Source organism: Sminthopsis crassicaudata, chromosome 3, assembly GCF_048593235.1.
Source record: "Sminthopsis crassicaudata isolate SCR6 chromosome 3, ASM4859323v1, whole genome shotgun sequence".
Lineage (NCBI taxonomy): Eukaryota > Metazoa > Chordata > Mammalia > Dasyuromorphia > Dasyuridae > Sminthopsis > Sminthopsis crassicaudata.
The window spans coordinates 623150208-623176629 of record NC_133619.1 but is presented as its reverse complement, the minus strand read 5'-3'; the positions used below and the strand labels follow the sequence as shown (position 1 = coordinate 623176629).

Below are 26422 nucleotides of genomic sequence, written 5' to 3'. Positions count from 1 at the left end.
TGTCATATATGTGAATGAACTGAAGAACTGAGGGACCTGGCAGGATATTTAAGATGAGATCCCTTATGCACTTAGATATTTTACTAAATGTAATACACATTCAGTTGTAAGATCTAGCCAAGTTGCTAGGAAGCAAGTTGTGAAAAAAGACTTAACTCAAAAACACAGCAGGAATCTTCACAGCAAGAAATCAAAACAAAAGCCAGGCCAGATATTTCAGCAAATAATATAAGGTCTACGCATCAGAAACATTAACTTAGCTATTATTTTTTTCTTCTGATTTGTTTCCCGTACTACTTAGCACCTAGTAAGAGAGAATAAACATTTCCTTTTCTACTATAAATAAATAAATAAAGCAAATCACAAATACCTTGTTCCAAGCATCTATCAGGAAGATGAAAAATTGAAAACAAAGATTGAAAACAAAAAAGAATATCACTTTCCAGATTAAAAACAACAAGAAGAAAATTATACCCATCTAGCAATTCTCTGGTACAAGACCAGGTACTTCCTTCTGGAATTATGTGCTTTTATTTTGGGAGTTAGCAATTTAAAAATACACATTCCCATAAAAATTACACACTTGCTAAGATGAAATTAAATGCCACATTTGCAGGAATTTTCAACCAAAAACACTGGGGTTTGTGTTTTATCATGAAATAAAAACACATGATTACAAAAATCCACATTTAGGAGAAGCTGGATATAACTGACTTTCAGAAAAAGCAAACATTTGAGTAGGCAGGAAACCCAGTTTAATACAAAGGAAGACCCAGGCTACCCTTTTAACTTGTATATTATTTGAGTAATTCTAACAATAAAAAACTAAACACTGATCTTCCCCTAAAATCTTCAGGGCATGTTACTGTTCCAAGGGAAATTATGATACCCCTATCAGCAGCTCTTATATGTTTAAACTATTCTAATGTAAAGCATGCTCATTCTCACAAGTGAAAGGAAGTAACTGCCAAATGCTTCCTTTACAGTCTCTTCAAAATAGGGCAGATCCTTTAATGTGAGATTTTCCTGACAATCCAAATGTAGCAGACACTGAACAAACAGAAATGCATTAAGTACTACCCTGATTGTATAATCTTTTATTGAGGGTCCAGCAGAGATCAGAAATAAGAATAAGCTATTTACATTTTGGGAACATTAATCACTTTTACATTCTAGAGCATTAGAAAAATTCAATAAGGCTTTTAAAATGACAATATCCACAGGATGTAACCATAGCTATATTAGTCTTTTTCTCAGGAGAAGATAAGCTTTTTTAAAAAAACAGAAGTTTTTATGATTGATAAATGTGTACAGTAGGAAGGTTCTTGGTTATAGTTTATTTCTGCTAGACAAGGATTCACATTTGAGGAAATAAATAGCTAAAAAAAAAAAGTAAAGAGCTAAAAAAGAGCTAATTTTCTGAAAACAAGACTTTTTTTTTTTTATAATTTTTTAAAAATCTAAACTGCACATAGTGAAGAATAAAACTAATCACAGAATGGAACTCAGGAATGATCTAGCCCAGTTCTCGGTCTAATTCCTTCAACACTATTCCACAGAATCATAATTTCCAACTTGGAAGGGATCAAAGAAACTATCTACTCCTAACCAAGCAAGTGGCTATTCATTTTAGAAATCTTCCACCTTTCCAGGTGAGCTGTTCTATTCCCCTTTCAGACAGTTAGCTCTCACTGTTAGAAAGACCTTTTTCCACCTTCCAGCCCAACTCAGGATTATGCCTTCCAGGGCCAAACAAAACAAATCTAATTGCTCTTCTACATGACAATCCTTCATATATCTGAACACAGCTATCAGTTCTTCTTTTCTCCAGGCTAAATAGGTCCAGCCCTTTTTTAGATCCTAAAACATAACAAGACTGGAAAATAAAGCTCTTCACCTGATTGTATTTTCTGAACAAATTTCTATCATCAGTGTCATTTTTAAACTCAAAAGTCCAGAGAATACAATGTTCCATAGGATACCTGAAAAATGAAGAAAGGAATTCTCACTTTGTTCTGTTATATCCCTTTTAATGCTGCCCAAGACTACATTAGCTTTTTTTTTGGCTGCCATATTACACTAATAATTTATATTTCTATCAAGTGGTAATCCATTCATTGTCTTCACAATTTTTGTGATACACCATTCAAAGTAATGCCTATATCATAATTTTCTGCATTATACAACTTAAGCAAAAATAGAAATATTGAAAGAATAAGAAAAGATGATACGATTTTTTTCCTTGAGTCCATAGGGAGCCAATGGAGTTTACTACAGAGACTTAATGGAGTAGGAAAAAGATGTGGGGGAAAAAGGCAACCAATTCGGAGATTAACTATGATAATTTGGGGGATCACCCTTTGGAGGTGATCAAGGCCTGAACAACGGTTTTAGCTGTCCAAAAAGCCAGCAAGATGGTTGAAATTTGGTAATTGGAAAGATGCTGTATACTGACCGTTAAGAGGGAAATTTGTAAGAGAGATGGGGAGAAGAAGAGTTGGAAATAAAGTAATGATAATCTGCAATTTCAGATCACAATCCTGTGTAACAAAATCCGTTCCCCAAAATGAAAGACAGGAGGCAAGACAGAACTATTACAAACCCTTCAAGGCCCCAAAGCACAGAATCCATTGAAATTGGGAGGGAATGGCGGCTGGGCTAGGGAGGTAAAGAAGGAAGTTAGGGTTTGTACAGAAGAGAAAGGATAACCATCGGGGAACAGGAAGTAGGAATCATAATGTTGAAAACAAATCCCACAAATAGCTATCACAAAAGGGACTTGTAGTGATCTCAGATTCCACCCACAGATCACACATATCCCCTGGGGCATAGTCACCATCTCCACTTTGGAAACCAGTTAGGTCAACAGGGAAAGAAATGCAGCTTCACAAAATAAATCTAAAAGCTCTAATTTAATCTAATGTTTAAACTAGTGTTTAAAGTAAAACACAATAAAATGAAATTTTAAAGATACATTCAACCATTTGTAAAAGCTTAATTAAAAAACAACTAACCAATTTATGGTATAATTAAGTTGTAGCAGTTGAGCAACAGTTACCAGTGATACTTTTCAATTTACAGAAATTTTCTATTGATTAACACCCCTTTTAATTCACTACTGACATGAATTTCTGGATCAAATGCTAGACTAGCATCACTCTGCAGGCAAATTCTACATTGAAAATCTGAGTCTATTTAGATTAAACAACTTTGCGTTTTATCCTTAGCAAAAAGCTTATTATTTTTTTTGCTTTGAAGAGAATTGTAAAGAGATCATGTTGAAACTATTATTCAAAGAAGACCACACTCTCAGACAAGGTAGCATTTTGTTTACAAAAATTCTATTTGACATTTCCACTTTTTAACCATACTGCTATTTTTTTTTTAAAGGAAATGAATTCATGCTTACAACTTCAAAAGCATATCATTAGTAAAATCCATTTTAAAGGGAGTTAAATTTTATATATTATCAGAATCATATCCAACAACCACATAGCCTTCCTAGAACCTAGATCATGTCCATTTATCATTCAACTGACCTCTGAAAGCAGCACTAGGTAAATTATATTTGATAGCATATTTTCTAAATATGAGATTAAAAAAACTCAAAAGAACCTTTATTTACACAAATCCTTGTTTACTTCATGGATGGGTCAAATAGAAAACAATTTACATTAATTCATTATTTTCTATCAATAGTCACAATTTAATAAGCTTTTTTGTTGTATTACTAAAGGTTATTTTGTCACTATCCTCAAAATATTCAAGTAAAATTGCATCAATTTAAAGCAACTTTGTTTCTTTCTGTTTCATCAGGATGAGTAAGACAGCTGGCAAACTATCTTGATGGTGCTTCAAAGAAAACAAACAACCCCTTACACCACCCCAGCACCCCTTCTCATCCATATACCTAAGGTTTTCCTTACTATTCACTTTCCTCCTGGAGGTTAGAAAGAGAAACAAATAAAGGAACCATGCTGTACAAAATGGTCAATTATCCCTAGAATAACAAGGACACATTCTCACTAACAAAGAAACGATAGTTAAGAATTGTCAGACACTGAATCTCACTTGTTTAACCACTGTATCAAGTTTTAAAACTTAAGATATATTATAACACTTTTCTGATAAAGGAATTTAAAAGGAAAGGGAAAAAAGATAACAGTAATAATATAAAGTTTCTAACAATTTGATTAGAGATTAAGCAGACTACAATTAACTCCATCTGCATACTATTTTACTAAATCCAAAATGATCAATCTAATATACACATCAAGAATCTAAAAAAAAAAAAAAAAAAAGTCAACAAATCAAGATTGGAGGGAAGAAGGGAAGTGAGGACAGAGGTAAAGCAATTAAAGTTGTAGGAGACACTATAATGTGTCAAAATAACACTACTCTGACTTTTAAATGAAGGATTATTACCCCTATTACATAACAATTTTTTGAGCCTGGCCAAGTCACTTCCCTTTCGTTGGGCCTCAGTTTCCTCACATAGAAAATGAAGGAGATGGACTCTAAGGTCCTTTCTAGTGATAAGAAATTCTAACTTTCTCTGAATATTAAGTCTATAATCACTTAATAACAACAGAAATGAATGCTAGCATGTTTAACACGTTAAGGTTTACTATGAACTTTACAAACATCTCATTTTTATCCTCCTTAACAATACTGAGAGGCACATTTTACAGAAAAGGAAACCGAGTAGCAAGAAAGGAAGAAAACCAGGGCAGGGTGGCACCACTCCTAGAGCAAGGAGGACCTTCCCTGGACTTTGTTTGGTTTCCTTACTTCCTCCAACTACTTTCAGGTACACAAGAATAGAAGCCAAAGAAGTGAATGGCAGGAATAATGGTAGGATCTGGCAAGGCTTGAACAGTCCAAAGACAGAGAAGAAGATTCAAGAGGAAAGAATAGGATGGAGGTAAACTGATTCACAAAGAGGTCAATATTGAAAAAGGAAAAGAATATAATCAAAGAAGGGATGTTGGCTTGGGAAATAATTGAGAACTAGAATGACTAGAATTCACATTGAGAGTATAAGAGATTTAGAAGAAAAAAAAAAAAGCATTGGGAGAAATGGAATGATACATGAGTAGGACTGGATAATGGATTTAGCATTCCTTAACGGTATATACTTATACGTTGTGGCAAGTCTAAGGGTGTGACTAGCCAAGGTAGAGTGGGGGAGTGGGTCATGGGAGTAAAATGAGGAGTTAAGAGTATTTCAAGAAATAGAAACATTTATTTTGAGGTCTGTTGGCAAGTGAATTGGGGGTTATGTGACTGCAAGCCATGCAATGAGCTTATTTTGGAAACAACCAGGAAAAATGTCTTAAGAGAAGGCAAGAAAATGGTCACCAGGATCAGGACTGGAAAATCAATCTGAATAGAATGAATGAAAGAAAATGCAATTAAAGTAGCAAAAGATAAGTATAGGTGACAAAGGTGACAATGAGAAACAAGAAGGTATTCTGAGTTCCACATGAGGACATGTGAAGCAAATTGTAGCTGAAAAAGCATTGCTATTAATGGAAATAAGGGTTATATACGCTAAGTGAAAGAAAGGGAGCCAAGTCTTGGTGAGTATCAGACAAAGGAAGAAAGAGGACAGGGAAAGGTTAATAGTTGTTTAATTATAGAGCCAGAGATCCAGAGGCCATAGTGAAAGGGATAAATAGATGTGGAATGTGATTCTAGGGGGTTAAAGTAAGGTGAGGCAGACACACAGGAGGCACTTAATAAATATTTACTGACTGACTTAGGCTCACCTTTTTTAGTATCATTGATTGCAAAGAAAAAGAAGACGTGAAGAATAAGCTAGGTTCTAGGCATGTATGGCAGTAGTAGAATGTAGGCAGAGTATCATCATATTGACAGAGCTGTGCTCATGAAGGCAGGTGATTAGAAGGTTCAAGGTGTCCTGGTTTCTTCTACCTGGCCCTTGAGGTTAACAGAAGATGCTGCTGTATCTCAGGGGCATTTGTAGATGGAGTAATATGGCAGGCCATGTTGCTATATTACAATAGAAATAGATCAAAATAATAAGAAAGGAGTGCCTGCATTATTTTAGGGCCCAAGAAAAGAAGTCAAAGAATCAAAGAAGATATGTTAAGCTGAAACTTGTGGAATTCAAAAAATCACAGAATTTGGTCATAAAAAGTATCTTAATAGATCCCCTGTCATAGATTTAGAAGGAACTCAGAGATTAAATAGCCTAGTGCAACACTGAATAAAAATCTCTTTTAAAATATCCCCAACATGCAGGCATCTTTTACTTGAAGGCTTCTAGTGAGATGAACTTTCTTTCTCATTAAGAAGCTCAATGGACTTTAGGAAAACTCTAATCATTACATTTTCCCTTACAAACAGGCGAAATGAAATCTTGCCTCTGAAATTTTGCCATACTACCTATTATGACCACATGAAAGTCATTTAAGTTCTGGAAGCCTTATTTCCCTCAGCTATAAAATAAAGGGGATATCAATGGGTATCAATGATCTCTAAAATTACTTTCAGTTCTAAATCTCTCTGAACTTACTCCTGATCCTAAGTGAACCTTACCTTTCAACAAAGAAAGGCAATTAAACAAATATGACCTGTATGGAGACCATTTCTAACAAAAACTGCATCTTTAGGACAAAACGTATTTCTCTGACATGAACAAGGAAATAGGTTTCCTTACTGATTTTCAAAATTTTTTCATTGGGTTTTTGTTACACATTTTCTTTACATTATTATCTTATGTGTACATGTCTATATACATACATGCATATATAAAAATACATATATACACTATGTACTTACATGTGTATATATCTTTTGGCTCGAACACTTTCAATTTAACTAGTAAAAGTGAAACTCAAAGTACAATGATTTCTCCAAGATCATACAAGTGGTTGGGGGGAAAACGTGAACTATAAGTATGATAACCCCAAAATAAATCCCATACTATTTCATGAAAAAACATTAGTGAGAATTCATAGTATTTTTGGTCTACACAGTTACCCTGAATATTCTGAAAAATTAAGTTAAAAGCTGGTCATCTGTGCATAAGCTCTAAAAGGTTTAAGGTTTTTAATCCCTAATCCTTTAATAAGAGAATCTACATAAATCTATAAAATCATTCAGAAAGCTCAGTAATTCTTAAATTGCAAAATAATTCTGAAAATGAATTATTTACAAAAAATTGACTTGAGATGTCTCAGAATTCAAAGAATTTTAATAAATCCTTCTTTTACTTTTGGCATACCAAATTTATGCCTAAATTTTACCCTGCTTCTGAAGGGTTAAAGAAATTAAGCTTTAACAAAATTGAAGTAAAGCAGTCCAGATTTTTTTTAAATGTCTATTTCAATGGCTATTTGTTTTGATCAATGTTGGAAAGCACTTCAAGAAAATTTGTAGCAACCCCAGCCCAATATTTTCATCTTGTATCATCCAATAAAGTCTTCCCAGGTGTTCAACAGATATGCTAGAGGCATTCTTCTAAATCTCAAGAGATTGCACAGAATATCCACGTAATTAATTATCTTTTTGCCCTTCCTAATCACTGATTCAGCTTCTTTTTCACACACATTATCTCTTCACATCCTTTAGGCAACTCCTCAAACAATTCAGCAACAGTAAGATCTTAAGAGCAGGCTCACCTTGTACATCTTCACTTCCTACTGAGTGTCTCTCAACTGTAATTATTCAGAGACTGTGGCAGTAGTAGTCAATGACTTGCAGACATAGCACAAAATACAGCAGGATCTGTAATAGCAAGGAATAGCCTATACCAGCTCCTCTTAAGATGTATAAATTGACAACTCCAACTTTAATTCCTTCCCTATTCCCTATTCCCTATTCCCTATTCCCTATTCCCATTCTCTGAAAGGGTGTTGAGAAAAACAATGGAAGAATGAAAAAAAAGTTAAGTGCTTACTGTGTACTATGTACTAGGAATTGTACTAAATGCTAAGCATATATAAATACCTTCAAGAAAGGTTTCTCAAGAAACTTATGTTTAATAAAGCAGAACAAGAAATAAAAGGAAGCTTGAAAAGGGGAAAGAATGGTTTGGAAATGCCCTGGATCCCAACAACAAAAGATAAAAATTCAGGTACTAGAGGCCCAAGAACCCAACAGCACAGAGTTCCAGTGATGGGAGAAAAAGAGAGAGAAAGAGAAACAAAGAAATAAAATGAAACCAAGTATGGTTTAGAAATGGGCAGAAACTGAAACCAATGATGGGAAATATTACTTAAAAAAAAAAAAAAAAGTCTATGCTCAGTTTTTACATTAAGAAGCTGCCAGTAATGCAAAGGTTATCTCTTGAACTTAACCTGAATAATTCCATTGTTCTTCAAAGGAAATAGATGGATTAACATGATGAACAAAACTCTGCTCCAGTGCCCTAGAAACTTTCCCAGAAGAACTAAAAATTACATAATACATATAATGCTTTCAGAATTGGTATTAAAAGCCATCAAGAAACTAAAATCGAAGTTAACCAAGTATATACAAGTAAAAATCCAAGAATCAATGAAAAATTAAAGACAACTGGTCTAATTAGTATCTGAAGTAATCATTATATTTATGATCAAGGATATTTTAAAAATTACATAAATGCAAAACCAGCTTTTGAAGCTTGCTTCACTTCATTTTATAATACCTGAACAAAGTAACTCTAAGGTATTTCTAATAATAATAAGAAAAAAGAAATAAAAATTGTAAAGGTCCGGTCGTCTCTAGGTTATCCTTCCAGTCTGCTGTCTCAACTCTGTACCAGACTAGACTACTCTCCAGACCCAATGCTGCCCTCTTTTATCCACGCAGAGATTGTAGTGAGAAAACACTTCAACCAATGCGCTTGCTCCCTCAGAATTCCAAAGATATAAACTCCCTTTAAAGGCCCGAACCAAAGGTGTGAATTCTGAGCCAGAGAACTGTCCAGACAACCTGAGTTCTCATCTTGTAATCCTAACAAAAAATAACCAAAGGCTATAGATAGGAGATGCTAAAAGGGAGAAGCTATGTACAAAGTCAAAAGATTAAAACCAAATACAAAGCAAATATATTCATACAAGGAAGTAGGATAAAATCCAAGATGCTAAACTCTATGAAAAAGAAAATGAAAAGTTAAAAAACAGATACATTTTAGATAAATTTATCTGTTATCTATTTATATTAGATAAATTGTTTCTCCACAGCTTTGCATAGTATCCTTTCAACCTCCTCTATGTAATAAATACAGAAAAAAAAAGACCCTACCCTCAAGGAACTCAAAATCTAATGGGAAAGAAACATGTCACAAACAAATAATATATATAGACCACAGGCAGAGTTTTTAATATGAATTATCTAATTTAAGACAAAGGAAGTTAACATGCTTGATGACATAGAATGGAACTATTTCTAAATAAATAATAGATAGCATTTACATAGTGCTTGCAAAGCTTGAAAAGTATCTCATTTGATCCTCATACCAACCCTGGGAGGTCTATGCTTCATTTTAAGGTTGAGAAAGGTTAAGTGATTTGCCCAGGGCCACATGACTGACTGATTGTTTGAGGCAGAATTTGAATTCAGGTTTTTCTGAATTCAAGTCCAGAATTCTATTTACTGTGACCCCTAGGTGTCTAAGTAATTTAGTATAATTGTAAAAAAAAATTTTTTTTTTCAGGTGGGCCTTCATTTCAGGAAATACTTGAGAGTAAATAAAAGCCCTAAGCAATTTTCTAAAATTAAAAATTCAGGTCATTCTGTTCCTCCAATTCAATTCTGGCCCCAGATCACAATCCACCCAAGTGTATATCAGCTCTCTAGTTCATCTATCCAACTGAATAACTGGAAAATTGGCATTCTTCCTTTACTTAGACAATTCAGTCCTTTAGGGACAGGTCAAAGAAACTCTTGAGAGATTTTAGATCTTGGAGGCTTTGAAATGTTTCAGGGATTGATACAATCAGGATTTCTTTCACAAAGAGTTTCTAAAAGATTTCATAATCTATAGAGAATCCTTCTAAAATAGATTTTTTACATTGGATACTATGCTTTGCTATTGTTCTTGATTTTAGAAGCGGACCAAAATGACATCACCATGTTAGAATCAACTTCCAATGTGTCCGACTGACTTATCAGACCAAAAGGAGCTCAAAATTCTCTGCCACAGGTTAAACACAAATAGTCCTTAGGAACATTTGGTGTATCCTCTCTATTTTGTGTATTTTCAGTTTCCTTTGGTCTAATTTAATTCTGCTGCACTTCCTTCTCTGCCAAGCTGGTCAGTCCAGTGCAATGTTTCCCCAGTTATGCAATCAATTCTAAAGCTCTTAAGAGATAACCTTGAGAGTGTCCTTATTGCTTTTTCTAACCATCTTGGAGAGTACTTGCTCTGGGTGAATTCTCCCTCAGGTCAGGAAGACCAGAATTCAAATGTGACCTAAGATACTTAATACATTTTAGCTGTATGACCATGGAAGGCGGAATGGGGGGGGTGGTGGTGGAAGAGGAGGGGGGAAGGAGAGGAAAAGAGGGAGAGAAACTCATCTGATCGCATTTACTGGACACTAAGTAATAATGGCAGACAATTTTGATAGAATGTCTATTTTGACATATTTGGGGACAAGCAACATCCAAAAATTTAAGGGAAAAGTTTGTTGTTACATATTTCAAAGAACCTTAACATGTACATAAGAGACAAATTGTTAGAAAAAACCTATAAGGGCTGGATTTTTCTGTACAAAATGAAATACTTTGATTATACTGATCAAACAATCAGAATAGAATCTCATATTTTCTAAATTTTTCAATCAATCTATTTATTACTGTAAGGATATGCTATAGAACAAAGCTTACAAAAATTTCACTATTCCTTTATCATGCCTGCCAAAACACTCACTTTTTCACGGAATAAATGCTTTGAAAAGTATTATAATAATGATAATGATATGAAAGCAAGTAGCTCTTATAAATGATAATTTGAAAAAGTAAAACAGATAGTTGTGAAATATTTAAAGGTCAAAGCATAGCTAATACATATACTTCAAAATTTTTTATAAAATTAGAGACTTGCAATCCATTTGTAAACGATATGACTGAATGGCAAATAAATGAAATCAATTTCTACTATGTATTCCCAGCTAATTTCCACTCATGCAAACGCTATTTGGGGATGAGTTTAAAAGATAATCTTCAGGTACTTTTTTACATGATACAGGCAAATACATAACCATTTTATTTTATTTTTTATTATAACTTTTTATTAACAACAAATGCCAGGGTAATTTTTACAACATTATCCCTTGCACTCACTTCTGTTCTGACTTTTTCCTTCCCTCCCTCCACCCCATCCCCTAGATGGCAGGCAGTCTTATACATGTTAAATCTATTATAATATATTCTAGATGCAATATATGTTGTAGAACCGAACAGAAACCATTTTATTAAAAAACTTTATAGTCAATCTGTTGAAGAGAACCTCACTGTTCTAAGAATGTCAAGTTGCTTTCTATCCCTCCCCCCAAAAAGTAAAACATGTTATCTTAAGCCCAGGAGCCAGTTAAAAAAAAAAAAAAAACAAACAGTGATAATAACCTTTACTAGCTGAGAGTCTGATCTATTTCAGTTTTTTAAATTACTCTATAGATATTTGAGCTAAATGTCGCCACCTGCTGGCAGAATCCTTCAAAGAGTCTGCAATGAAATATAATCACTAAATCTGAATAGTCAAATCTGTCATGTCAAAAAGAGAGGGGGAAAACACAAAAGCAGTCACACATAAGCCAGAATCAGTGATGTGATGGCAGGTCCTAATCACTATGATTTCTTTCTCTAGATAAATGATAAACATATCACTGCTGGAAGTATCATCTATTATGAGATAAATGTCATAAAGGAAAGGTATAAATATTTTATCTGCCTTCAAAGAATTTCTTAAGATATTTTTAACTACTTGCAATATTTTATCAGATTAATAATTCACATGGTACTAAAAACAGTCTCAAAAACCAGGTTGGAGGGAAAATTTCTAACAGATGTTTCGAAGTACTTTTAAGCAAAACTACAAGGCAATCCTTAAGATTGTGTAATAGTTGTATTTTGAGTTATCTGAACACAACCCCTAGTTTTTGATTAGAATCTTGATGAACTGTTGAATTTTACTGCCTATGTTTTATCAATAAAAAGTGGTTATGTGTTCTTCACAACTTCATTAATAATCTAAGAAGATCTAAATTAAAGCTTGGCAAGAAGCTTCTTTATGAAACAAAATCTGCTCCTTCTGGTTTGCAACAATAAAATATGCCAAATGCAGCAAGTTAAAATGTTGAAAACACATTTTAAAAGTAAAACTTTGACAGTATTCAATGACTCAAAGAAAAATGTATCATTAAGCAATGGCAAAACAATTAATACAGCACCTAAGAGTATGGTTTTATCTTACATTTTAATCAAATTTAACATCATTTTATAAAGACCACAAAGGAGAGAAACTTTTAAAAGGAAAAAGATACTCTCTCACACATCCAACAGAAAATGAAATGGATAATGTTTTTTGAAATAAAACTGGGGAGGGACACACAGTGTTGAATAATTCTCAAAGAAATATAAGTATTGTGCCAATTACATTATGTTGTGTTTAGCTTCCATAGGAAGGCTGACTTGTATTGCAAGTAGTGATTGAAGAGAAAAGTAGTGGGAGATTGCTTAAAGTTAGTGGGAGATAGCATAAAGTTAAACTAAAAATAATCCATTTACAAGGGAACAGTACAAGATATCCTGGCTAAACTATAATCAAAGTCTGTACTTCCAGTTTCAAGAGTAAACACAGTTGGTAAGAGTGGTTAACATTGCAGACCATAACTGCAAGCAATTTCAAGCAAGTGACATCTGTTTTACCTGCAGTAGTTTTGTTAAATCCTCTCTGCATGTTGTTCTTGGGGATGAGGGAAAAAAGAATACACACTATTCAAAGGGGAAAAAAAATGGAATTAACACTACCCAGGATGAACAGAGTATTTAAAGTACACCCCCATTACCAGGCCTACAAATTGATTAAGAATTCCACTTATAGCACTGAGATTTTCCAAGGTCAAGGTCAGTCAATTCATAAGTAATTAATAAGAATTTATTGTGTTCCATGCACAGAGGTAAGTATTGGGAATACAAAGAAAGTAAAAAACATGATCCCTATCCTCAAAGGTTATGACAATATGCAAACAACTATGCATTGGACTTATATAAGTAGGATCAATGGAAATTAATCTCGAAGAGCCAACATAAAACAAAAGTGATGACTTTTAAGGAAAGTTATCTTGCAGAAGTTGGAAGATGAGCTGAGTTTTGGGCCAAGAAGAAGGAAAGACATGAGGAAGGAGATCCTCTCTCCTCTAGAAAGGCAACTGTGAAAACAAGAAAAAAGAGTGTATTGTGCAGAAAGGGTTAGGAAGTTGTAAAAGAGAAGATTGAAAAGGTAGAAAGGATCAGATTGTATGGCTACAAAAGGCTAATAGAAACATTGCTGTTTTTACTTAGTGGGAACAGAAGAAGTTGGTGTGTGACATGGTCAGATCTATGCTACACAAAGATCACTTTAGAGTATGGAGAGTAATAAAGAAATATTGAAGGCAGGAAGACTCACAAGTATATTGTACAATAAATAGTCTAGAACCACAAGAGGATAATGGTAGTATCAGAGAAAAGAAGAGCTCATAAGCAGTTTTAATTCTACCATTCACTTGAAGTATAGCTCTACCCATAACTCTTGGTTCCCTTAGTAAACTTTAATATCTTTATAATGGCCAGAAAATATACAAGGTAAGCATTAAAGAGCAATTATAAAGGACTTAAAGTCAAACTATTTATTTCTTACGTGTAAAAATGCTATAAGTGGAATTTTTGATTATCATCATTATTTGAGTAGTTCAAAAGAAAGGCTTGGAAAGATTTGGGGTGAGTTGTGTATGATGGGGTGATTCCAAAAGAGAAAACTTTGCAGGGAGAAATTAAAAAGCAGTAATTATCTCGAACAAATGAGGCATAAAAGTTAGAACTGATAAGAAAACAGGTTGGGGGAAGGAGAGTAAATAGCAATGGAATCTTATTCTCACAGGAAATAGTTTAAAGAGGGAAGGGGTGTATGTGTGTGCTCACACAAGCATACTCCTGCATGCATTTAGTCTTCTAAAAAGAATGGATTAAAAATCTGAATTCATAAACACATTGCTCTCAGGAAAGAAAATTTAAAATGAGCCACACCCACAGAGATAAATAAGGGCTGGAGAAGAATTTGTTGTGTTTAAAAAAAAAAAAAAAAAAAAAAAAAAAAAAGTAATCATTATCTCAGACAAAATTAAAGCTAAAATAGTTTAATTAAAAGAGAAAATAGGAAATCTATACTGTATTATATTAACATTTACTATTGTTTTAGACCATTTAAAATAACTGGAGAGTATAAAATACCTGAGATTATACCTGCCAAAACATACACTAGAACTACACGACCATAAACATAAAATACTTTTTGTAAAAATTCAGGTCTAAATAAATGGAGCAATATTTATTCTTCATGTACAGGTAAAATCAACATAATTTTAAAAAATAACAATTTTACCTATTTATTCAATACCATCCCAATTAAATTACTAAAAAATCATTCTATTGAGTTAGAAAAAATAGTAAATTCATTTGGAAGAACAAATGATCAACAATTTCAAAGAAAAAAAGGAAAGTGAAATGTAAAGGAAGGAGATTCAGCAGTATCAGATTTTAAAAGGAGCATTATTGAAATTTAAAATGATCATTTAAATTAAAATTTTCTTGTATAAATAAAACCTATGTAGCTAAGATTAGAAGCAGAAAATTATGGAAAAAACTTTCATAGACAATCTTTCAGATTAGAATATGATTATGGAGGCAGCTCTGTGTTACAGTGGATAGAGCACCAGCCCTGAATTCAGGAGGACCCGAGTTCAAATCTGCTCTCAGACACTTAACACTTCCTAGCTATGTGACCCTGGGCAAGTCAGTTAACCCCAGCCTCAGGAAAAAAAAAAAAAAAAAAAAAAAAAAAACCAGAATATTATTATGTTGGAATACTTCTGTGACATAAGAAATGAGCTGGATGACTTAGAAAAATATGAACCTATGAAGAAATTAGTATCCACATCCAGAGATGGAAATAACAAATTTAATGTATTATGTATATATGTTATGTATATATATTATGTATATGTATTATGTATATAAGTATTGATCTTGAGGGAGAAAGAGAGAGAAAAAAAAAAGTAACAAGGGAACAGCAGAGAACAAAAGAAAATCTAAAAGAATGTAATGAATAAGTGGGTAGCTTTGAAAATAATTTGTAGTTTATATTGTGTAAGTTTTCTTATCTGACTTCAAATCTGTAACACTTCCTATTTGTGTGACCTTGGGTAAATTACTTAATCTCAACTGCTTGCCCAGAAACCCTAAAAAAAGTTTTCTTTAAATAAAAATGTATCATTTTATGTTGCATCCTCTTGTATGTCCTGTAGTATACATGAAAATGTTTATTTCTGTTCTTGTTTTGTATTGAAAAACTGTAACAAAAAATAAGAATATATACTTTTTAATGATATTTGACCTCCTTTCTACTTGTAATAACTCATCCTAATTAAAGATTTTTCAAATATATTATTCAGTAAGTGTTAATATGACCCAATTAGAGACCTTCCAGATTCCCAACTCAGTGCTGTGACCCCCTAGCGGTCTATGCCTGTAACAGTCTCTTTCCATTCCAATTCATCTCATATTCAATCACCAAATATATGAGAGTCAATCACCAAAGGGATTGTTCCACAATGCAGATCCAATCATGTGAACCCTCTTCCTACCATACACAATAAATACTAGTGGCTCTCTAGCTCTGCCAGGACTAAATAAAAAAAATCTTTTGGTGCAGAAAGGGCTTTATAGCTTAAGCCTTTCTGTACCTCTTTCCAATCTAATTATACTCCTCCTTCCCGAATCTTCTTCACACACCATTGTCCAATCCATCCTCCAACTGTTCTTCCCAGTGACATAGATCTCAGAGTTTCATCTTTCAGCTCCAGGCATTTTCTCTGGCTGTTCTCATAAGTGCTTCCTGGCTTACTTCAAGTCCCAACTAAAATGTCATCTTATTCAAGAAGCGTCTTAATTCTAGTGCCTCTCCTCTATTAATTATCAACAGTGTATGTAGAACTCATTTGTTTATTGTCTCCCCCATTATGAGCTCCCTAAGAGCAAGGACAGTTTTGGTCTGCCTTTGTAACCCCTACTACTGACCACAGGTATCACTGAAGACTGCTTTCTGTAACCACTTGTAAGTGCTTCTTCACTGAACACAACTGCTCATCTGAGACATGAACAAAGGTATCTAATTTTTAGTTCTATGCTTTAACATAATATGTTTCTTAATAGAGAATAATAAAAATAAACTTAACTTTTCTTTCATTACTTAAATACATGAACAAGCATTCTTCTAAACAGAGGCAGTAAATTATAGTAGAAAGCATAGAAGCTCAATCAATGAATAGAAGCACAAGTTGGACTCAAACCCCAAGCCTGATATGTATTACCTGCATGTCTTTGGACAAAGTCACAACCATTTTGGAAACCTGTTTCCTCACTGTAAAATGGAAAGTTGAATTAGATGACATCTGAAGTCTCTTCCTGTTTTAGGATTTATAATCTTAAGAGAGTAGATGAAACTTTTGGGGATTTACATTTAGGAAGTGCCCATTATCTTCCCTTAGTCATATTTTTTTTTCCTAAAAAAAGTCATATTTTCAATAACTCCTGAACAGTTTTCTTATTAAGTAAATTAACTTTAGTAAAACCATGGAGTAACATCCAAATTACAAAATGCTCACACACAAAAACCTAAATAAAAATTAGTAATGTGAAATAAGCCTTATATTCCATTATTGTAATTAATCTTCTCTATTAAATCTAAACATATTATGTAAAAACAACAACTAAAGAAATGGTATCATATAATTTAATAATTTATTTCCTCAAAACTATAAAAGTAGAATATTCATCTACAATTTCCCCAAAACAAAAAGGGGCTATAGCAACCACAAGGCCTAAACACCAAAAAATAAATAAATGAGAAAAATTATTGCAATGATTACAAAAATAAGATAGCAGCTAGGCAAAAAATGGAAACTGAACAGTTGAGATGAGCTAGATAAATGTAATTAGGTAATAAGACAAATATAATTAGATAATAAACAATGAAATGGAGAATTTCAGAGGAGACTGGGAAGATGCATATTGAGTTGAGCAGAATAATTTTTGTAATGACAAGATCATAAAGAATATAAAACAACTTAAAAAGATGTTAGAAATTCAATCAATTCTAATATATAACACAAGTGTGAAGTGATCAATTTAAGATCAGTAGAGTCATAAAAGTTTTCATACATGGCTATGATGGGATGGGAATTGGGGAGGAGGCCCGTACTATAAATTATGTCAAATCAAAAATTTATTAACATTTACTACATGCCAGGTTGTACTGCTGTTGGTCCACCATTTTCAAAGAAGGACAAAGACATTTGTGATGTTTTCATGTGCAAGAGATTAGTGTGAGTGAGGCAGAATTGAGCAAAGCCATCAGCTCTTAAGTGCAAACACCAAGGTCAAAATACTGGTGATACACTGGCCTTTCTCAGGTCCGAGGCCTTGCCTATTCATTGATGAAGAACTAGATAAGAATAGAACCAAAAGAATAAAACCAATTTACCATCACAAGAGATATCAATCTGGGAGGGGAAAACTCGAGTTTCTGACTAGAACAGAAGACAATTGCAATCTACATTCATTCTAGGCCATCTGAATGAAATAAGTTTGAGCTAGATTAGGGTTTAAAGGCTTAGCTAAACAATGTCTGAGATCACAACTTATATCACACTCTAAACTGTAGATTCAAGCAAAGAGGAGACTTAAAGAGTGACAAGACACATCATCATTTGAATTGTAGAGTGGTATGGTTAGGAATCGTTATTTCCACTGGTCCTCTCATGTACCAGACAGACTCAAATTCAGGGGAAAGAGTAAAAATGCTATGTTATGATCCACTCTCAGTTTCCCCAGTCCTCTCTCTGAATGTGGATGGCTCTCTCCATCACAAATCTATTGGAATTGCCTTGAATTACCTTCCTTATTGAAGAGTCAAGTCCATTGCAGTTGACCATCACATAATCTTCTTGCTATTGTGTACAATGTTCTCTTGGTTCTACTCACTTCACTCAGCATCAGTTCATCTAAGTCTCTCCAGCCCTTTTTCAAATCATCCTGTAAATGGTTTCTTATAGAACAATACTATTGTATTGTAATTTATTCAGACATTCTCCAATCAACGGGCATCCACTCAGTTTCCAGTTCCTTGCCAGTACAAAAAGGACTGCCAATATTTCTGAAAGAGACATGTCAACCTGCTTTCCCAGGAACCCCATTCATTTTTATCTTTTTCTAGAGGAAACCCTTCTAACCAAATGTATCCTAAGGGTGGGGGGAGCTAAAGAAGAGTGAAGTAGGTAGCAGTCAGCACTTCTTTGGATGGTATTTTTACATTAAAGGAGATGGAATAACCTTGAACTATTGATATTTTGCCTTTCTAACTCTCGTCTTTTCAGGGAGATAAATTTTCATTAGATACATCACAGTCTGTTGTGATAAAACCATCCATCTTGTTGGTTTTTAATGAAATGGCTAAACTGCTAATAGTTATCAATCACCACTTGTATCTATCATATGCGATGACAAGTAGGAAAGGTATATTGTATCTCTACAATAAGACTTGCCATAGTTATATCTTTCAAGCAAAGAATGCTTTTATACACAGGCACAGAAACTCTTTATGCCAAATATGCATCTGGAGGTGCTCCAAGGCAGATTATGAATTTTGGGACATGACTCCATGTAACTTTTTAGTAGTGAAACAGTTCTCTTGAGCAAACTTGCTATTTGCACCATTTTAATTTATAAATTGACAAAATGGGAATCTCATGCAATTAAAAAAATGTACTGGATGCATTTAGTAGAGTTTACTTGTAAAACTGAGAAAGATCCACAATGGGACATTATAGAAATCTGTATGTAGTTTTTTGTTGGGAGCTTGTTTTGTTTTGCAGTATTTTGAGTAAAATTATTAAATTGACTAATATTGGGAATTGGGAGACTTAGCTAAGAAGTTCCATTTGAAACCCCATGGGCTTTTTTAAAAAGTCGATTTTTTTCAGAGCTATATTTCAAGAAATTAAAAAATATCCCAGATTTTCAGAAAAAAAATTACAGAAAGAGAAGAAACTCCTTTTCAAATTGGTAAGTTGGGTCTCCAGAGGGCTCCTACTATTACTCTCAGATAACATAGTAAAAGACAGTAAGATATGTTTTAAAAATATGGTTTATTCTTTCCAACATCCATGGAGTGTATAATAGTGTGGCACACTTATATCAAACTGTAATAAGTATATGGGGAAAGAAAGACAATCCCCATTCTAGGAACTTTACAATTTAATAGGGCAAATTAAATGTAAAATAAGATATATGAATATGCTCAGTTGTAGATATTATGATTGAGAAGAACTAAGATTAAAAAGAAATGGGAAAGGCTTAGTGATGAATGTGGGATTTCTGGAAGGACTTGAAGGAAGCTAGAAAAGTCTAGAGTTGAGGAGGGAAAGAGATCCAGGTACAGGAATAGCCAATGAAAATTCCTTGAGAGAATATGGAGTATCATCTGATGAAAGGAAAGCATCACTGCATTGTTTTTTGACTTATTTAATTGATTCAATTAATCAAGGGGGGAGGAGAGAGGAGTGGGTGGAAAAAGTAGTGAAAAGAAACCCTATCCTTATCTTCAAGTCTGTATATATCTTATTTCTGACACTCTCTGTATGATTTTGGAATTCATTTTACTCATCTCCAAATTGAGAGGATAAGACTAAATGACTATATTCATTGTAGCTATAAATCTATCCATTAAGGTAGTCTTATGTATTCTGAATATAAAAGTAAGCTGCATAATAATTTTAGCTACATAAGGTGTCTTTTCTTTCTATTAAATTGCACATTCAAGGTCAAATAAAGTTTCTAGATAACTATTCATTTAATCAGTTAATATACTTCCTGCTTTTCAGTCATCAACTCTATTTTTTTAAAAGATATGTCCAAATTTATTCAATTCATAAATGCATGACATTATAATATGGTCCACTTGGTAATTCTGAGTAAAAGATAACTGTCAGCATTTAGTTTTACAATTTCCATTAGAACCCAACCCTTTTGAGTAAAACAACCATAATTTATTGATGGCCTATCATTTTCATAAATATCATATTAACCAATTAACAATTAGAAGATTGAGGGGAAACCTGGAGCAAGATACAGAAAATTTAACAAACCTACCTGAATAAAATATCAAATTTGAAGTATACTCAATCCTTTCAATATTTGAAAGGGCCCCTCTTATAAACAGATTTAGTAACTATAGCTATGACTATCTAAAATGATAGATTTTTCTGCTAAAAGAACTTTGGATCAGAAAAACTAAGGGAAAGTTAAAAATAAATTAAATGAACTTTGGAATAGTCCAATTATTTTTTTTTCTTGCCTAATTCTACTTCATAATAGCTTCAAAGAGGGTTCAATGTTGATTAAAACATTTTTACATCTGAGATTGATTCCTATTAATTCAGACAAAGATTATGTTCAATGATTTTTACTGTAACCAGAAAGAACATCCTTTTAAACAATTACTCACAGTATTTAAGAAAAATATGTCAGGTACAAAATGTTCCACTCGAGTGGCCAGAGCATTTTTCACTGCCAACAAAAGCTAAAAATGGGCCACCTATATTTTAAACTTTAAGCAGAGAGAAGGAAGAAGATAATCTTAACAGCAGACAGTTTAGCTCATCAATGTTTCAGATAAAAAGCTGTGATGCTAAGGTTCCAAATTAAGAGACAACCTACCTTCCAGCTCTGAATTACCATCATTACATTTCACAAATCATTAGGCTGTGACAATGTACAACAAAATAAGAATCAAAAGCTAAAATAGCCTGGTAGGCAGCTTTAGCCATTAAATGAAACCTTTATAGCAAACAAATCTATATAGTACTCACATTATAGCCTTCAACCAAATTGTGCCATAAATCAAAGATTTTTATCTGTGCCCTAGGCAATTTCCCACATATAATATCTAGCTAAGGTAGACAAGTTGTAACCTTTTGTCAGAAAAAAATAATTTTCTCCAGAATCTCTTTTAAATTAACATTATTTTTATTCAGTTTACATGTTTTATGCATATGTGTGGGCATACAGAAGTTACAAACAGAAGAAGTCTTTATGCAACCAGTAATTTAATGAGCATTTTTATATGCATGACATTAAGCTGGATACTATAGAGGATACAAGAAAAATAAATATAAAATCGTCCCCCACATAAGCTTACAGTCTACAGATAAGTTCTTAGCATCCACTGATAATTTCAATATTAAAACTACCATGAATTTGTCCAAAGACAAAATACTGTCTGGAGTTTCCTATTTATCTAATCAATTCTTCTGTCTCCTCTTCCTCCTCATTCTCTTCTTTACCACTTAATAATGAGCATTTCCCAATGGCACATCCTTGCCCCTTTCCCTATTTCTTGCCACCCCAGGGGTTTTTAACCTTGAGGTCCATGAACTAGAATAGGAAAAAATTATTTTCATTCAGTCATATTGCCAACATTTAACATTTGTTTCAAAAAAAAAATTTTTTTTTAACATTTTGAAAAGGGATCCAAAGATTTTCCCAAACTGCCAAAGAAATCCATGACACAGGAAAGATTAAAAAGTCCTCTTCTTCAAAAATCTCATTTACTACATACAACTATTACTATGAAGATAATTTTCAAATTCCTAACTTCTATTTCAGTTTCAGACACTTATTACCAATTATCCTCTTAAGACATAACTCTGCACATTATCAAGAAGGTGGCAATGAAGACACTAAAGAGTATCTACATATTGGAATAAGAGAACCAAATAAAAGTACTAGAGATATAAAATTTGAAAATGAGACGTCTTAAGAGGGGACATATGATAAATGAACCTCAGGTGTTTTAAAGGCTATAATAAATGATTAGCCCAATGGTGCTTGTTCCTTAAAAACTTGTTCTACTCTCCTTTCCATCAAGTAGGTGTACAATTTCACTCCTCAACTCCTCTCTCTTCCTCACATATCCCCACGCCCACATTTAGTCATATGATAAGTCCAATCAATTCTTTACCACACCTCTCCCATCTGTCCCCTAGTCATCACGCACAAAGCTATTACCCTAGTTCAGGTCCTCATTATCTTCTACTTGAACTAATTCAGCAGCTTCCTAATTGGTCTCCCTGCTTCAGTCTCTCCCTATTTATATTCATCCTCAGCACCTAGCTGCCAAAATGATTTCCCTGCAACCCAGGTCTAAGCATGTCATTCCAATACTCCAAAATTTTCAGGGGTTTCCTACTACTTCTAGTATAAAATATAGAGAAGGTGGAGTTTCTCAGTTGTTGCTTTGCTTCTGCTTTCTCTGCTAAGAGAAAGCACTTTCCCTTGCACTGGAAAGGAAAAAAAAAATCAAAAAATGGTTAACAGAAGAAAGTTTTGATACTAAAAAAAGGAGAAAGACAGCACCCTGAAGAAGATGAATACCTCAGGTACTGAAATAACTGGCCAATGTGATGACTGCGTCATTGCTCGTGTTACATGAAAGAATGGAGTAGAAAGATATTATATACAAGTCTCGTAGTGGGAAACTGCTCTAGTTTCATTTCTTTAGAGAACAGAGTCTGAAATGGTCAGATAAACCTTACTTCAATTCCTAGAAAATATGAAGATATGTTATTAAAGAGATGGTTACTGACCATTAAGAAAAGGAAGGAGTAATTGACAAAGAGCTAGCTACCATTGATTTAGAAAACTAAATCACACTAGATTAACTATTTCTTTCCTTCTGGAGGGGAACTAAATAGATAAACTGAGCAGGAAAGGAGGAAAAGGAGGTAGACAAGGAAGAAGGACATATCAAGTTTCTCCTCTTTGAATATCTTCAAGAAGACACTGAATGAATAACTTGTCAGGTTCCTGACCCTAAGGACTTTTGTACAAATTGATTCTGATTTTACTCATCTACACAATCTATGATTCAGTCAAATTAGGCAATGTTCTGGCCCATGAATATGACCTTCATTCTTACACTTGTTAGTTCCTTTCCCTGATATTTTCTCAATCCCCTTACCTGTTAGAATTCCAATTCATCCTTTATAGCAGAACTTCCTTTGGGAAGTTTTTTCTGGCTAATTACATAACCATTTTGATCAGGATCTGCAGCTCCAGATAGCACTTTGTTTTATAACTGTCTAAGGTTTTTTATTACTACTGTACCTTATAGCTACATATATTAAGTATCCTTTTCCCTACTAGGGTAAAGAATTGTCTTAGCTCAACTTTCTGCCATTCTTAGACTTAGCACAGTGCTTACTTTTGGGTGTTTACTAAATATTTGCTAAGTGAGTTAAGATAATTTGCAAGAAATAAGGTACAGCAATATAAGAAGGAAAAAAAAAAGTTATGAAAAAAATGGCACAATCCATCATGCAGTAGTATCAAATTCAAATAGAAATTATCCTAGCTGGCAGTATATTAACCAAGGAAACTAGAAATTAGCATTACCTATGTAGTATTGTAGTTGTATTAATTTTATTAACTATCTTCCAAATACATTTTAATATGGTTAGGGCACTAGAGTTTTACACACAACTAGTGGCCTGGGTGTTTGAAATCTTTATTCTAATGGTTAAATTTGGAACTATAGGACAAATTCTTGACTCTTATTAGACATGTTATGCATATCATCCCTCTGCAATCTAAACTTTCAATTCAAAATGACATAACTATTACCTATGCTTAGTGTTTTAAAAGCCTAAAAAAAAAAAATAACAAACTACATGAAACAGCAAAATCTCATATGCACACACATTAAGAGGTTTATCTGGACTAATAAAAGAATTCATTATAACTAATCTTTGAGAAATTTGACTCTCTTCTTAAACAAAAACAAAGGAGTTACTATCAGTTAGAAATTTAGAGAGTGCATTAAAGTACAGTGTCAAAGTCACCCATAATCACAAAACAACTCAAGAAAATGGGGGAAAAGGAACTGTTAAATGACTAAAATTCAGGCCTTACTCTAATTTATACCAACAGTTGCTTAAAAATAAGATAGTGACAAATATCTGGCTACAGTGGTATTTAAATGTCAACTGAAACTCAAAAAGAAAAAATGTTCTAATAATTATTCTCTGAAATACTTTATTAGAACTAATGAGGAAGACACGAGATAATTATTAATGTTAAGATGCTAAACAACATAAATTTAACTGGAAAATGAGTGTCACTAACTTATTACCACTTCCTTGAGAAAGACCTCTTTTCTCTCAACCTCAATTCCCTCTTCTATAAAATGAAGAGGTCCTTTCAAGACCGAAAACTTAGGAATCCGTATTATACATTTTAAATGGTATAAGACTTTTATTTTTTTTAGGTTCCTAAGCATTTAATAGCATCTCTTTGTTCTTATATAAGTAATTACTACATGGGGAAAAAACTAAACTCCATTGAGTTTCTATCAAGCTTACATAAATAGGCAGTGCTGGCAGAAAGATGAAAACCAACCTTCCACAGTCAAGTACTTTTCAACTTAACAACTCCCTCACTGACCTGTTTGGATGCAAGTGCCATAAATAACAGATTAACTTAGCATCATAAGAAATTTGGCTCTCTCTTTCACCAAATAAAATATAACCTTGGCAAGATCATTTTTTGTTTTGTTTTGTTTTGTTTTGACAAATATAAGATGAAATCTAAGTAAAATAATCACATCACTAGAGTAAAACAAAAAGACATAAAATGTTACTGGGATAAATGCCTGGTCACTTTTAAACCAATACAAACACCAGAACTGGAGTAATTTCTATAATGTAAAGTACTTTTTTCAACAATAACTCTAATTATTTGCAATTTTGTATGAGGGTTTCAATTTGTTCTAACAAATGATTACCCTAGCAAAACCTTTACATATTAGAAAGAAATTATCTTATAAGAAAACTGAGGGCCTTCAAAGAGTGAAGTCTGAAGTTATTCAAAAAGTGTCATATTCAGAAATAAACTTAGAATCTGAATTCCTCTACCTACTGCTTAAGCTATTAATTATACTCTGTCTCACTTGATAATGACCACCAGAAAAGGAGAATACTATGAATTTACAATTATGCATTTTTACCTGAACTCCAAAACTTTAAAAGATTCAGGGTAGTTTTCTTTTTTCTAAAATATAGGGAAATAAAGATATTAAAATTCCCCCAAACTGAAGACATTAAACAGTACTTTCCAAACTACATTTTGATGACTTATCTGTACATGAGTTAGAAACATATGGATTAGATTTTCCTGCATATAAACATGCTTTAAAAAGTAAGGGGGAAAAAAGTTTGGCAAAATGTGTTATGAGTTTTGGTGAATGAAATATATTTGAATAGTTATTTTGAAAAGTTTAGTACAGTCACAGACATTCACTCACCTTTTATGTAGTTAATCCATTCCCACATGAAAGTATTTAATTTTCTGCCATTTATATTGCTTCCTAGGCAAATAATAATAATGATGATAATCAGAAAATATAAAATTAATCTTTTCCTTATCAAAAAATTCCACACATGATTAAAAAACAAACTCAACAATTTAATTAACTCAATAAGAAAACTCATGGATGTCAATTATCTCAAAATGTTTAAACCTTGCACAGGAATTTCCTAGGACCAAAAAATTAAGAAATATCAACTAGAACAACTTTGTTTGACTTTCCAAATCAAGCTAGAGCATTTCTGTCCAAAACTCAATTTTACACCAAACTGGAATATCTTGTGGTAGCAAAAGAATATAAATGTTTTATTGATTCTCCAAAGTGAAATATAAGCTTCACAGACTATCTACACATGCTGAATTATAGTGCTCTCTAGAGTTTTCTTTTACTGTTCCCCAAACCAAGGCTTCTTCCATTATTAGTTGCAGATTTTTTTTTTAATTGATTATAATTAGATATAGAAGACTACAACCTACCAATTATTCATGCTTGCTAAGAGGTTGCAGATAATTTCCCAAAAGGCAGATAAAAATGAAAAATAAAAAATAATTAGAAACATAAGAATTTGGAAAAGGAGAAACTTTCTGAATACCTCCATCAGATTTCCAGAATTTCAAAAAATATTAATAAATGCAACAAATGTAACAAATTTGCAATTAATTCAGAGGAAATATGGGATGGAAATCTGGAAGAAGCTCTCAACATTCTGCCAGTCTATACAGCTGGGTA

At 33.1% G+C, this 26422-nt stretch overlaps 1 protein-coding gene across 5 annotated transcripts in view; it reads right to left on the bottom strand.

The window, feature by feature from the left end:
• Nucleotides 1-26422, bottom strand: part of RERE (arginine-glutamic acid dipeptide repeats) — a 528280-nt gene that overhangs the window by 404733 nt on the left and 97125 nt on the right. The window contains exon 1 of one of the 5 annotated variants that reach the window (XM_074307770.1): nucleotides 25631-25654. The exons of the other annotated variants lie outside the window; for them this stretch is intronic. The gene's annotated coding sequence lies outside the window, so the exon portion shown is untranslated. Of the gene's footprint in view, nucleotides 1-25630; nucleotides 25655-26422 lie in introns of those variants that run through there. 5 annotated transcript variants of the gene reach the window in all.